Raw genomic sequence first — 14,456 nt, 5'->3', positions numbered from 1 at the left:
CAATTCCCTGGTCCAGAATTCAGGAGGATTTGGATGGTCTGAACTGAACTTGAACATTTCACACATTATAACATGATAAAAATGAGATTCAGGAGTGACAGAATTATAATTATTAATATGTGAAAGACTCTGGGAAGGAGAGATGCAAAGAGAGAATTAATCAGAATATACAATAGAAAAATACTTAAAGCTTATTGTTGTTCCACAGGCAGAGTTAAAAGATTTAGGAAGAAAATGGACATTCAGGGAGATAAAAGAATATAGCAAATAAATGAAATAATTTGTCTAAATCGGATAATTTGATTCAGTGCAAAACATTTTATATCAGTGAAAGTGTTGGATGGCAGAAGTGCTGCTAAAAATACTTTATTGTCATGTTATTTCCTTGCCATTCAACCAGCCCAAATTCAATGGGAAAGAATAGAAGAAATGAATGTAGTGGAATATAGGATCATAAGGATATTTCTTACTGCAGAGGCAATAGCAGTTACATTTGTTGTTATCTCCTAGCCAGTTAAAGTTCTTCTTCATTGCTGTCCTCCATTGCCGGCTGCCACTGAGTCAGTCTCCCCATACAAATACTTCACTTACTTAAATTAATATTGATACTTGTGATGACTGATCACTCTCTTCATTAGCTGGGTGGGCAGAGCAGCATTAGTGTTTTGCTTTTTAGTTATTTTGTTGTACATGACTACAGGATAGAAAGTTTGTATAATCATAATGCAGCTTTCATTAAAGCTGGCTGCCAAACTAAATCAAGCAAACTGAGTTAACAGAAACCATTTGTTTTTCCAAAGTCAAGGAAACTTTTAACACCCTGTTTAAGAACTTAGATTTCTTTTTCTGATGACAGATGTGAAATTGTCAAGGTCATCAGAGACAGAAAAGTAAATACTGGAGGCTCCCCAACTAAAGCCTACTACCGTATGAAGTCCTTGGTTTTCTACTATCAGACACTGCCAAGAAAATATAAAACAGTTTGATCTTCTGACCAAAGCTCACTGTTTATTAGATCAGTTTCAGGAAAACATCTTTATGTCAGCAGCTGAACTAGATATGACAGCAAGATTCGAATTCCATTTTTATGTGCTGAAACATCTTTTAGAATTGAGAAAGGCAGTGCTTGTTTAGTTTTGGGAGGCACTAAACCAGATTTTTAGTTTGGTTAAATCACTGTAAATTTAGACTAAGTCCAGAGCAGTTACACTCCAGTGTAGCAGAAATCAGAATCTTGCTCTTGGGGTGTAATTAGCACATCTCAGTTTTGGCCAGTAATGTCATATAGACATGTTTCTCATCTCTGTCACATGGTTATGATCACCTACGATATGTAGTTTGACAGTCTCATTTACTTTGCTCAGCTATTTTTGCCAACACCTCTGAAAACTTAAAGTCAGTTTTAAATCAGAGATTATCTGGAAAAGAATCCTACAATATAAACTTATATGCTGGAAACCAATATAAATCCTTGTATTAGAGCACTGAAACACACCTTTCTGGTTGCCTAGGCCAGAGATTAGAAGTGTCTATCCCAGGCCATTCCTTCTGAAGTTGTAAAAATCCTCCAAAATAGCACAGTTACATATGACCTGGTTATCCTGTTACTTATACCAGTTTCACAGGTATAAAAACCCATTGACTTCAATGGACTTATTCCCAATTTACATGTGACCTTTCTGCCAGGTGGAGCCAGCAGCAACCAGGGCTGGGTTCAATATCTAGGGGTTCCTTTCAATCGATACAACAAAGAACCAGCTTGAGCCCCCACCCACTTGTCGCAATCCGATACAAAGTTATGGCTTTAAATGGCCAATTGTCGGTCCACGGCCATCTTGTCCTGTTAAAAGGACAGGACTGCCTCCATCTTGGATATAGGAGAGGGCAGAGACTCAATCCTGCCCAGCAACACTGGCTGTGTATGTTCTCCTGTGGTTTTTGGTTTTTTTCTCCTCTCTCCTGCTGGGCCATCTAAAGGTCAGGCTAGTTCTGTGTGTGAAGGCCTGATTCTGCCCGGCAACCTGTTTTTTGGGTCGGTCGTCTGGAGGTCAGGTTAATTCTGCCCAGCGACTCACTTTCCCGCTCTTTTTGGACCCAGTCATCTAAGGGTCAAGCTTGTTTACTTGTCAACTCCAGTGTGCCGTGTGCAAATCCTGCTAACGTGGGGTGGCAACAGCTCGAAGCCTGGAGGGAGGAGGGACCAGGGAGCCAATCGGATACTGACACGAGGGAGTGAGACCTCTTAATAAAACTAGGTTTCCCCCCAAAATTGGGTGTGGAGCATCCGCGTGTTAGCTGAAGGACCTGATCAACCTGTCGGCCAGGGTCTCCTCCTGGTAAAGCACGCTCGTGTCGTATCGTTTGGATTCGTTGTCGTTTGGACCCGATCCCTGTCAGCTCGTCATGCTTCTGGTGTCTGTTCTGCTGGTCAGCTGCGCCTGGAGTGCGGTATTTGCTTTTTAATATCTGACAGTTAGCTTATCTAGCCTTTTATTTTTCCCCTCCCTAACTCGGTACCAAGTATCTACTCAGGATATCAGGATTGTATTAATGAGCTCAGAATTGCACAATTGCTTAGCTAGCTTGTATAGTTGTTCTAGTTGTTAGTGAATTGTTAATTGCAAACTGTTTTATGTGTGTGAATCACTGCTCTGTCTTTGTCCGGAGTGCATGAATCTGGGAGCTGTCTCCACCTGGAGATTAGCAGACCAAGGGGTTCCCATCCCCGCGGTCTGAATGAGTGGAATCTGCCCAGCTGCAGCCGCACCACACTCTGGGTTACCCTTAGTGTGAAAGCAAGGGTGGCTGAGGCAGTGGCCCGTGGGTCTCTGTTCTGTGTTGCACCGGGTACCGCCCTGACGAACCCGATTCCTATCTTGTAAGATTGGTGTGTCTGCCTATTTGGTGTGGTGTGGTGAGCAGCATAAAGTGTATTATTACTGTGTTTTGGGGTGTGTTTGTAATTTTGATACTATCCCAGCCAAAGTTGCCTACTCCCCCGGCCCAAGTTGTAATCATCCCCCAAATAAACGCAGCCACTTGGCTTTTCACTGTTATTCTGGTCCTGCCTGTTTTTCCTCACTCAATACCAAGCTTAACGGACCGCAATCTATTTTGGACACCACTAACCTGGGAAATTTACACACCACTCCTGGGTGCCCGAGAGGCAATACTTCCCCACTCGCACAGAGTCTAGGTATAGAAAAGAAACATTTTAATAAAAGGAGGGAAGTAACTCGGCATTAATATGAGAAAACACCACAAAAATGGTTCATCAGCATAAACCATGAGCAAAAGACCCACCCCCAAGAAAGTTGGGCAGTGTCCTTTTCCCTCAGGTTCTTAAGTCCAGCAACCCAAAAGTCTCTTTCAGATGTGGGTCCCTTCTCTGCACACCACTCATAGTTGCTGTCATTGGCTAGTGCAGACACAGAGTGCAGAGGTGCATCTGCAGAGTTAATCTCCCACCCTGGGTGAGGGGTGGGAAAAAAGGCTCGTCACTCGCTCTGCTGTTTGAGCACTTGCTCACCACCCCTCTCTGTGGGGCTCTGCTCTGGCCCTCTCCACCAGGCGCCCTGCTTGCCGCTCATCTCCACCAACTGCCCTGCTGGCCACATGCTGCGCCACTCCATCTCACCAGCCACTTGCTCACCAGCCAACTATCAATCACCTTCTGTGGCCACCTGCCTCTCAGGGACTGACATGCAGCAGTCATAGCATAGTAATTTTCTGCTCTTTGCAAGCTGGGCAGTAACACAGCCCCATCTCAAGGGATTCCTCAGCTCTGATTGAACAATTAAAATAACAAAGAGGCTCCTAGTGAAGCCTATTTACCTCTATTCTTTAAACAGTGGGGAGGAACAGGTTAAATCAGTTTAGGGTTTTCAGCCTCCTGGCTGGGATATCTGGCCCCACACCTCTTACTTTAACTGGGCTCTGGCATTCGAGCCCCTGGCTTAAGAAGGTTCTTTCAACTGGCGACCCCATTATTTGGGACAGGTTAAGAACTGCCCTGCTTTCCTGTATTTCTACAATAATTACAACATTGGTAACCATATTTCACTACCTCCTGCATTGAGTACTAAGATGATTTGTAACCAAACGCCAGCCAAAGTTGATCACTTTGACTCTGTTCTATCTGCTGAATATGTAAGCAGAGCAGGAGCAAACTGTATTTCCATAAACACACCCTAAGTCTCTCCCACTCCCCGCTCGCTATCAGGGAAGCATTCATTCAGACCCTGCTTACATATGCAAAAAAGTGTAGCGTGAAAAGAAAATTAGACCCATGGGAAGCATGAGAACTAATGCTGCATAGAGGATTTCATTTTCCAGGATTGTCATAGGCCAGCATTTTTCACAACCATTACAATCCATTCAACAAGTATAAAAAGATACAGGATCACCCCATTTCCATGTAACTAAAAGGAGGTACAAAACCCTCAATTTAGGAATTCTTTAAAAGGCACATCATCTCATCATCTGTCTGAAATAATCAGCTTCCTTGAAAGATATGCATATACGTTTATTTAAATATCTGACCAGCTTAATACATTCCTTGTCATTAATAATTTATGATTTACAAACATGACTAACTTACCATGTTCTTCACAGATTGAAGTTATGGCTCAACTTCACTATTTTCCTTCATAATGCCACTGATTATTGTCATAAGTGCCAGATTTTTAAAGATATTAAGTGCCTAAAGATGCAGAGAGATGTCCAGTGGGATTTTTCAAAATAGCCTAGATGCCAAATGCACACTGAAATCAATGGGAGTTATGTGGTTTTGAAAATCCTAGTAGGTATCCATTGGCATCTTTAGCCACCTACAATCTTTAAAAATCTGGTCCTGAGGAATTTAGGTTCCTAAAATCCCAGTTTCAAGAGTGACTTAAGCTATGTCTATACTAGCACTTTTGTCGGTAAAACTTGTTAGTGAGAAAAACCACACCCTAACCAACATAAGTTACACCAGCAGACGTGCTGGTGTGGATGATGCTATGTCAGCAGGAGATGGTCTCCCGTCAGCAAAGAATGGCTACACAGGAGAGGTTACAGAAATGCAGCTGCATCAGTACATCTGTGCCGCTGTAAGGTCCCTAGTGTAGATATAGCCTTAGGCACTTATGAAAAATGTAGCCTTTATATCTGTCAACTCACCACTGAGAGGGTAATGGAAGTTTTCAGTACATCATTCTTAAGTGTATCCAGACTTTTCTTCTGTTTAAGTAATGTTTATGGTGCATCTGATGGTTTGATAGTTTTATCTGAAACATTGAGCTCAAGGAGAGAGTTTGGCCTTCATCAAGAGTGAAGGATCAGATACATAAAGCCTGGGAAAAATGGCCAAAGTTTATTCTGTGCTTGGCTAACTAGGTAGATACATGATTTAAACTTCCTCAAGAATATGTGAATGTGCTTTTTACCTCTTGACTTTTTTTGAAGACTGCTAACTCTATATTCAGGGCACTAAGGAAAACAAAAAACAAACAAACTAATGCAAGCCTCCCCAACAAACAGATTATTCCTTCTTCTAATGCTCTAAACCTCTCTAAAAGCCACCCCAAAATCTCTACACGTCAAAAGGACTAAAGAAAAAAAGCACTCAAGTATCCAAAACAATGTGCTGACATAATTTGACTCTAATTTATCTTAGCCGACAAATCATTTTCCAAAATGTTAAATAAAAATGCAGGGCTACATTCTGGAGTATTTTGAAATAGGACATAATTGTGTGAGTTTAAATATGTGATTTTAAAATTACCAGGGTATAGCTATTTTCCCAATGTCTGATGGGGCATGTACATGGTGTACATTTCCTTAGATTCACTTGAGTATGAAAATTACTTTCATAGAATTTGACATTTGCATTTTTGGCCTGGTGATTGGAACTTTCTGAAGATTAGCAAGTTCATACCTCAAGTTTTCCCCTTTCTAGAACTGCCATCTAACTTTCCAACTTATCACCAGATTTTACATGATTAAAATTAAAGGTATAACTAATTTGCTATAATTGCATCTACACATGCATCCTAGGTAGAACTGGTCAAAAGTTTTACAGATTTTTTGTTGTTGGAAATTGCTGACCCATTGAAACTGAAGCTTTCCACAGGAATGTTCCAGTTCCAAATGAAAAAAAGTCATAGAAAAATGGTCTCTTAGGTCCACGCAGGGGCAGATGTAGCCTCCCAATTCAGAGGATGCACTACACTAATCTTTTCTTGGCTGTGATGTTGGTTTGTAGTCAAGGGGGGGGGCACTGACCATATGGCAGCACCCTCTGGCACTGCAACCCTAAAATCCCAGTCCAGTGGGGAGGCCCCAAAGGTAGGGGTTGGAGTGTGATCCTGCCTTGCACTCACCCCATGGGGCTGGCCCAGGCTCTCCACTCTGGGCATTGTGACGTGGCATACAGGGTTGCAGAACCAATCAGGTTGGCACCATTGGTTTCATGATTTCTGTGGGTTCAACTGAATCCATGAACCTGCATGATCAGGGCATGCATCTGAGATGTGGGACACCCATGTTCAAGTCCCTATTCTGCCTGATTTAGACCCTCTGCCTGACCAACTGGCTATCCCTGGAGTCTCTCTTTTAACCAAAAAAAAAAAAAAATCAGGGTGTCTCAGCTTCATCCCCACGCGGAACAAGAAATGTTTTGAGATTTCAAAACATTTCCTGGGACTGGTTCCCCCCAACTGTAATTCTGGGAGATACTAAAAACAAGTTGAAAGAAAGAAATAAAAATGACACCACTATCCAGCTCTAGCTATCCTAACACTTAATCTCACAATAGCACAATACACAGAAGCCATTAAAAAAAATCTCAGCATGCAAAGACGAACAAAGTAACTCAACTCTATGTAACCAGCCAGTGAATCAGCTATAAGAAGAGTTCTTTTCCACCCCTATCATCATCTGATTTTTGGAGACCACCAAGTCCTGTGTTCCTGCCCAGTCAGATTGGACCACTTTCTTCTAGTACCACATCCTATTTGGCAGCACAAAATTCTTCCGAGGACGGTGCAAGAATAGATATTCTGAACAATAGGGCACACAGTTCTTGATTTTATATGTTGTGAGATCATGTGATGAAAGACCCGCTTCAGAATACAGGAGGGAAATGAGATAGAGTTAGTGGGTTTCCTGTTTTTTTCCCCCCACTTCTCAAGCTTTTCGTGTTTAAAAAAATATAAGCAAAAATAAAAATTAAGAGTTTTTAGTGAGGTTATCAGGTTTGGAGGAAGTAATTTTCAGTATAATAAGCATCATTCAGACTTTGCAAGCTACTTTAAGAGCCTGCTTAGGACAAGCATCTGCAATAATTCTTTATTCCATCTTGTCCGTGTTTTAAACACAGCAATTTGGGCTTTTAAATCCCAGGGCTGGTATAGCCTTTTGGATACACTAGGATTTCATGCTGTTGCAGTATCATTGATTCAAATTCTAGGATTTGTTGCTATTGCAGTACCGTTGATCCAAGCTGCAGAACAATGAACATGAAATGACCTGTCAAACACAAATTTCATGTCTGTTCCTGTGCTATATCCCAGTAGTGATTTTATTTACAATATCCATAGACAAAGATACTTTTTTCCTCCTTCTCCTGCATGACTGCAGTCCATAGATTTAACCACCTTTTCAGAATAACAGGCAGTAACTCTTTACCAATCAAATTAGTTGCATATGAAACTTCACCGGTATTTTTCTTGTCTAAAGCAACTTTGTATCTTTAGACATTTGCTTTCAAAGGCATTTAGACATCCGTCTGTAGCTTTGACATTCATATCTCAGGGCAGAAATATTTGAGTTGAAATTAATAGTTTGGTCTTCAAATTGTAGATTTGTGATGACTAAATCTTGATTATGTTGGTAAATGCAGCTGCCAGTTCATGACTTTTCCTTCTGGACATGCCCTTTGGCTTGTAAATTACTGCCAAGGTATATGAATTAATTCACCTCTTCTATTCCTTTGCTTTCTAACGTAATGCTCAAGTTGGGAGTTTCTGGGGTTTTCATTAGATTTGTTTTTTAAAAACATACCTAAATTATTAACCTCCATCTTTTTTGCTATACTCGACAGTCTTTTAGTTTTAACTGAGATGTAAGCAGAGCTGTAACATGGAAGAGTGATGTGGGAAGCAAAATCTAAGTCTTCTAGTTTAATGCTGTTAAATTACGTGATGCCTGTGTTTTACCAGTCTACACTTTCTCTCATAATGAAGTCAATAGTAATGTCAAAAAGGAGAATGCATTCTTGTTTGATGCTAGCATCTTTATTAAAACTACTCACTCAAGTCATAAAAACATAAGAACGGCCATATCGGGTCAGACCAAAGGTCCATCTAGCCCAGTATCTGTCTACCGACAGTAGCCAATGCCAGGTACACCAGAGGGAGTGAACCTAACAGGCAATGTTCAAGTGATCTCTTTCCTGCCATCCATCTCCACCTTCTGACAAACAGAGGCTAGGGACACCATTCCTTACCCATCCTGGCTAATAGTCATTTATGGACTTAACCACCATGAATTTATCCAGTTCTCTTTTAAACGCTATTATAGTCCTAGCCTTCACAACCTCCTCAGGTAAGGAGTTCTACAAGTTGACTGTGCGCTTCATGAAGAAGAACTTCCTTTTATTTGTTTTAAACCTGCTGCCTATTAATTTCATTTGGTGACCCCTAGTTCTTGTATTATGGGAATAAGTAAATAACTTTTCTTTATCCACTTTCTCAACATCACTCATGATTTTATATACCTCTATCATACCCCCCTTAGTCTCCTCTTTTCCAAGCTGAAGAGTCCTAGCCTCTTTAATCTTTCCTCATATGGGAACCCAATCCAAACCCCTAATCATTTTAGTTGCCCTTTTCTGAACCTTTTCTAGTGCCAGTATATCTTTTTTGAGGTGAGGAGACCACATCTGAACACAGTATTCGAGATGTGGGCGTACCATGGATTTATATAAGGGCAATAATATATTCTCAGTCTTATTCTCTATCCCCTTTTTAATGATTCCTAACATCCTGTTTGCTTTTTTGACCGCCTCTGCACACTGCGTGGACAACTTCAGAGAACTATCCACGATGACTCCAAGATCTTTTTCCTGACTCGTTGTAGCTAAGTTAGCCCCCATCATATTGTACGTATAGTTGGGATTATTTTTTCCAATGTGCATTACTTTACATTTATCCACATTAAATTTGATTTGCCATTTTGTTGCCCAATCACTTAGTTTTCTGAGATCTTTTTGAAGTTCTTCACAGTCTGCTTTGGTCTTAACTATCTTGAGCAGTTTAGTATCATCTGCATACTTTGCCACCTCACTGTTTACCCCGTTCTCCAGATCATTTATAAATAAATTGAATAGGATTGGTCCTAGGACTGACCCTTGGAGAATACCACTAGTTACCCCTTTCCATTCTGAGAATTTACCATTAATTACTACCCTTTGTTCCCTGTCTTTTAACCAGTTCTCAATCCATGAGAGGACCCTCCTTTTTATCCCATGACAGCTTAATTTACGTAAGAGCCTTTGGTGAGGGACCTTGTCAAAGGCTTTCTGGAAATCTAAGTACACTATGTCCACTGGATCCCCCTTGTCCACATGTTTGTTGACTCCTTCAAAGAACTCTAATAGATTAGTAAGACACGATTTCCCTTTACAGAAACCATGTTGACTATTGCTCAACAGTTTATGTTTTTCTATGTGTCTGACCATTTTATTCTTAACTATTGTTTCGACTAATTTGCCTGGTACTGACGTTAGACTTACCGGTCTGTAATTGCCGGGATTACCTCTAGAGCCTTTTTAAAATATTGGCGTTACATTAGCTAACTTCCAGTCATTGGGTACCGAAGCCGATTTAAAGGACAGGTTACAAACCTTAGTTAATATTTACTTAGTCAATACATTTAATAAAGTCAATGTTTACTTTAACTGTGCAAGCTGCACCTTAAAAACATCCATTGTTTGTTGGCATACCACAACACTTCAAGATGTTCCAGAGTGAATCAAGATGGAGGCTGTTAAATACTTTCTTAAAATATATGAAGACAATAGGTATTTTGGTCTTTTTTTTCCTTTGGGAGGGTGGGTGTGGGTGTGGTGTCATTAGATTGTCTTTTTGATGGTTACTCTTAAGGTGGCAGTATGGTTGACACATGATCTTCTGGGTAGAGATCCAGCATGCTCCTCCTTGAGCTTTGCTTCAGCCATTTCCTTTATTCTGATTAAGAAGATAGACAACCCCATCTGCAGTATCACTGAAAGACATTTAACACCTCACCAGTTGTGGTCACATAGGTAATTTTCTTTGGTGTGAGTCACATTAGGTTAGTTGTGTTCTACCTTGAGCATGGGAAGGTTTGCTACTTTCACTATTATGTAAGGGGGATATTTCAGTGCTCTTTGTTGTCTGTTTATAAATAAAAACAAAGATAAATGAAACAGGGAAAATACCACAGATTTGATAGAGCAATGCATATTGAGAATGTATCATTAACTAACTTAGAAAATCTGTTACATTCACGGATGTTCTGAACATGCTAGAGCACTGGTCCCCAACCTTTTTGTGGCCAGTAGCACATTCATGTTTTCAGAAGAGTGTGGCGGGCGCCAATAATTTTTCAAGGCTTATTTTGTATTTGTACATTAAATAATATGCAAAACATCATATTTAACATAACATAATATATGAATCCAGAGAGAAGAGAAGCCGGAGAGAAGCTGCGAGGGCAGAGAACACTGGCGCCCGCAGCCTGCAGCCCCGGAGTTTTCTGTCCCCGTCAGCTGCGAGGCCGCGGCTTCTCTTCCCTGCTGGGCACTAGGTGGGCACACATAAATGCCCAGGCGGGTGCCATGGCGCCCGCGGGCACCACGTTGGGGACCACTGTGCTAGGGGAATTCTAACTGCAGCCAGTGAGGTGGACCCATATCCTTCCCAGCTGATAAAGGTAATGCGTGGTTTCTTAAAATATCTGTTCAGCTGGATTTTACATAAAATTAGAACAAGTACCATTTAAAATGATTAAGGTTTGTTAGTTTCATTGTGGTTCCATGGAACAGGTTTATAAGTTTCCTTATCTGACCAGCTATTCAATATCTGATATGTAAACTGCTTTTGCTGAGTACTGCTCTCTCTGACACTGTCATTCACATTCCATACATTATGCCTCAGTGAGCTTAGGGATAAATTTTCAAGTATTTCTTCAGGTGTTTTCATACCATATTCTGAGCCAATAAATAACGTGTTCCTGGTCACACATTGAATAGGATTTCAGAGACATAGCCCTTCTCTCAGCAACAACATAACTGAATCATTAAAATATCACACACACAGAGAAAAGAAGGGTTAGGAGGGACCTCGAGAGACTTCCATTTACATACTTCATGTTTGCATACCCAAGACATAGCTGACATGAATGAGCCCAGTCACCAGGTTAGGTGTTAATTATATTACCACTATGCCTCTAAATGAGATAGACCATTTGAGCTAAGCAGAGTGATTTCAATAAGACAGCTCCTTTCAGCATACAATATAAAGTATGCCTTTTCTCCATCAGTCAGATGATTGGCCATCTGGAGAAGGAGTATGGAGATAGAGTTCCATACACAGCTTCAGTTCCCAGTGAGCACTGAGTTTATATTCTAAATTGATACACCTCATGGTCATGCAGATATGTGTACGAGACAGTCTCTCCACAAAAGAATAAATGGACACAACTCAGACATCAAGAATTGTAACATTCAAAAACCAGTAGGAGAGCACTTCAATCTCCCTGGACACTCAATAACAGACTTAAAAGTGGCCATTGTTCAACCAAAAAAAACTTCAAAACCAGACTTCAACAAGAAACTGCAGAACTGGAATTAATTTGCCAACTTTACACCATAAAATTAGGCCTGAATAAAGACTGGGAGTGGCTGGGTCACTACAAAAAGGAATTTTCCCTATGTTGATACACCTTCTTGTCAACTGTTGGGAATGGGCCACATCCACCCTGATTGAATTGGCCTTGTTAGCACTACAAAAAGTAATTTTCCCTTTGTTGATATTCACCCCTTCTTGTCAACAGTTGGGAATGTACCACATCCACGGATTGAATTCCCCTCATTAGCACCGACTCCCCACTTGGTAAGGCAACTCCCATCTTTTCATGTGCTGTATATTTATATCTGCCTACTGTGTCTTTCACTCCATGCATCTGATGAAGTGGGTTATAGCCCACGAAAGCTTATGCCCAGATAAATTTGTTAGTCTCTAAGGTGCCACAAGGACTCCACATTGTTGTTTTTTTATGTCATATAATGTATATAGTTCAACTGAAACATGAGATTAAAAATTAGGAAGAATATTCTTGTTCTAAAGGATCTGTACTTAAATGCAAGGAGCACAGAAAACAAGCAAGAACAGCTAGAACGCTTCATGGATGTAATATATATGAATAGTAATGTAAGTGGAGTACAGTCTATACAGCTAAGGGGAAGAAACAGAGACCGGAAGAGAGACATTATGCTGTCTGTCAAGACTATTTATATTGCCAATGAGCTACAGTTAGAGAATCAATAGTGTAGTGGTGAAACATTTTGGATTAGGCTACAAGAAGTAAAGAAGAAAATTACTGTGGGTCTCAGTAATTGAGGAGAAGGAGAGTTCCTGGATGAACTACTGAAAGCCATAGGATGTTATATCTGTGGGAGAATAAATAATTATAAACACAGCCAGATGTGAATTTCCACAATGTAATACTATTGCAAAAAAAGGATGAACATTATTCTAGAATACATTAGCAGGAGTGTTGTAAGACAGACACGAGAAGTAATTATTTCACTCTATTCAGGCCTAAACTGGAGTACTGTGTCCAATTCTGCATACCACACTTGAGGGAAGATGCAGACAAACTGAATAAAGCCCAGAGGAGAGCAACAAAAATGATTGAAGTTCCAGAAAACATGACCTATAAGGAAAATGTGAAAACACTGGGTTTGTTTAGTCTGCAGAAGAGAAGACAGTCTGATAACAGTCTGCATGTAATTAAAAGGTTGTTATAAAGGGAGGACAATAAATCATTCTCCTTATCCACTACAGACATAACAAGAAATAATGGGCTAAAATTGCAGCAAGAGAGATTTAGGTTAGACATTAGGAAAAACTTCCTAACTGTAAGTGAAGTTACTTAGGGAGTTTGTAGAATCTCTGTCATTGGAGGTTTTTAAGAACAGGTTAGACAAGCACCTGTCAGGGATGGTCTAGATAATACTTACTCCTGTCTCAGTGCAGAGGACTGGACTAGATGATCTACAAATGTTTGTTCTAGTCTTACATTTCTTTGACTGTGATTCACTACACATTACTTAGACAATTTTATGGGTGCTCCTTGAAGCAAATATATATAATGAATCAAAATATGAACACTAACAAGAAGGAAAGACATCCTGGAAATATTTCTTACCCATAATGAAAAACTGTTTGGGAATATGAAAAAAATTGTTTGAGCGTTATACCCATGTCCATGCAATGCTTCACTCAGAATAGTGAGGAATGGGATCACAGAAAATGACCACACAAGCAAATAAGATTTCAGGAAAACTAGTTTTGAGGAATCAAGAATTATAGAGAACAAGGTATAATTGGAAGTAATATTAAAATCCAGGAACATGAAAGGCAGCTGTAGAGCAGTAGGAACACACACCACACCCAATGTACTATGTAAGAAATAAGACAGATAAATACAATTCTGTAGGACATCATAAATAAGGCACAGATTACCATTCTTCAGAAAATAAAGACCATAAGCAACACAACAGTCAATGTGGCCTCACCAGGTATGAGATCAAATAAAACACCTGCAATGGAAATGGAAGATGGGAAAGCAACCGGACAAGAATCCAGAGTTCCCATCTTGTTCCCATTGAGTCAATGGCAAAACTACTACTGTACTAACCTTGATGGGGCAGGATAATGTGCAGAGTCATTTTAGGATTGTAGGGAAGAAATAAGGACAGCAAAAACTAGAATGAGTTAATGCTGCCAAGAGAGGTTAAGGGAAGAAGAAAGGACTTTTCTAAATGTATCAAGGGGAAATAGTACCCAAGAATCAATATTTCTATTAAGTAATAGTAATGAAAGTGTAGCAGACTAAACAATGAGGTTGGGTCAATTAGGGATTCAAAAACAAATGAGATTGTGAACATCTTTTTATAGTTAGAAGAAAGATTGAGGTGTATTAAAAATCGTTAAAATTAGGTTATCGCTTAAAATTTCCGGGCAGGCTCGGGGGCTCTGTAGGGAAGCTTGCAACCTGGGCCTAGAAGCTGTCAGTTTGCAAACAGCCAGCCAAGAGTATGGTGGGGTGAGATGTGCCTCTTTAACTTAGGGAGCAGCCTGAATACTTTCTCTCTGTTTTGGGGTTCTTGTGTGTTATCATTCGGAATTCTAAGAAATAAAGTA

The 14,456-nt window shown here is 40.2% G+C and overlaps 1 long non-coding RNA gene across 1 annotated transcript in view; it reads right to left on the bottom strand.

Annotated features, from left to right (window-relative positions):
- Window positions 1–2,108: 2,108 nt before the first annotated feature.
- Window positions 2,109–14,456, bottom strand: part of LOC120401713 — a 47,738-nt gene continuing 35,390 nt past the window's right edge. Inside the window, exons 2-3 of the long non-coding RNA XR_005596675.1 lie at window positions 3,130–3,192; window positions 2,109–2,438 (exon numbers count right to left, since the gene is read on the bottom strand). This is a non-coding gene — a long non-coding RNA (uncharacterized LOC120401713). The remainder of the gene's footprint in view (window positions 2,439–3,129; window positions 3,193–14,456) is intronic.

This window comes from Mauremys reevesii, linkage group 3 (assembly GCF_016161935.1).
Source record: "Mauremys reevesii isolate NIE-2019 linkage group 3, ASM1616193v1, whole genome shotgun sequence".
NCBI lineage: Eukaryota > Metazoa > Chordata > Testudines > Geoemydidae > Mauremys > Mauremys reevesii.
This window is presented reverse-complemented; position numbering and strand designations above follow the sequence as displayed.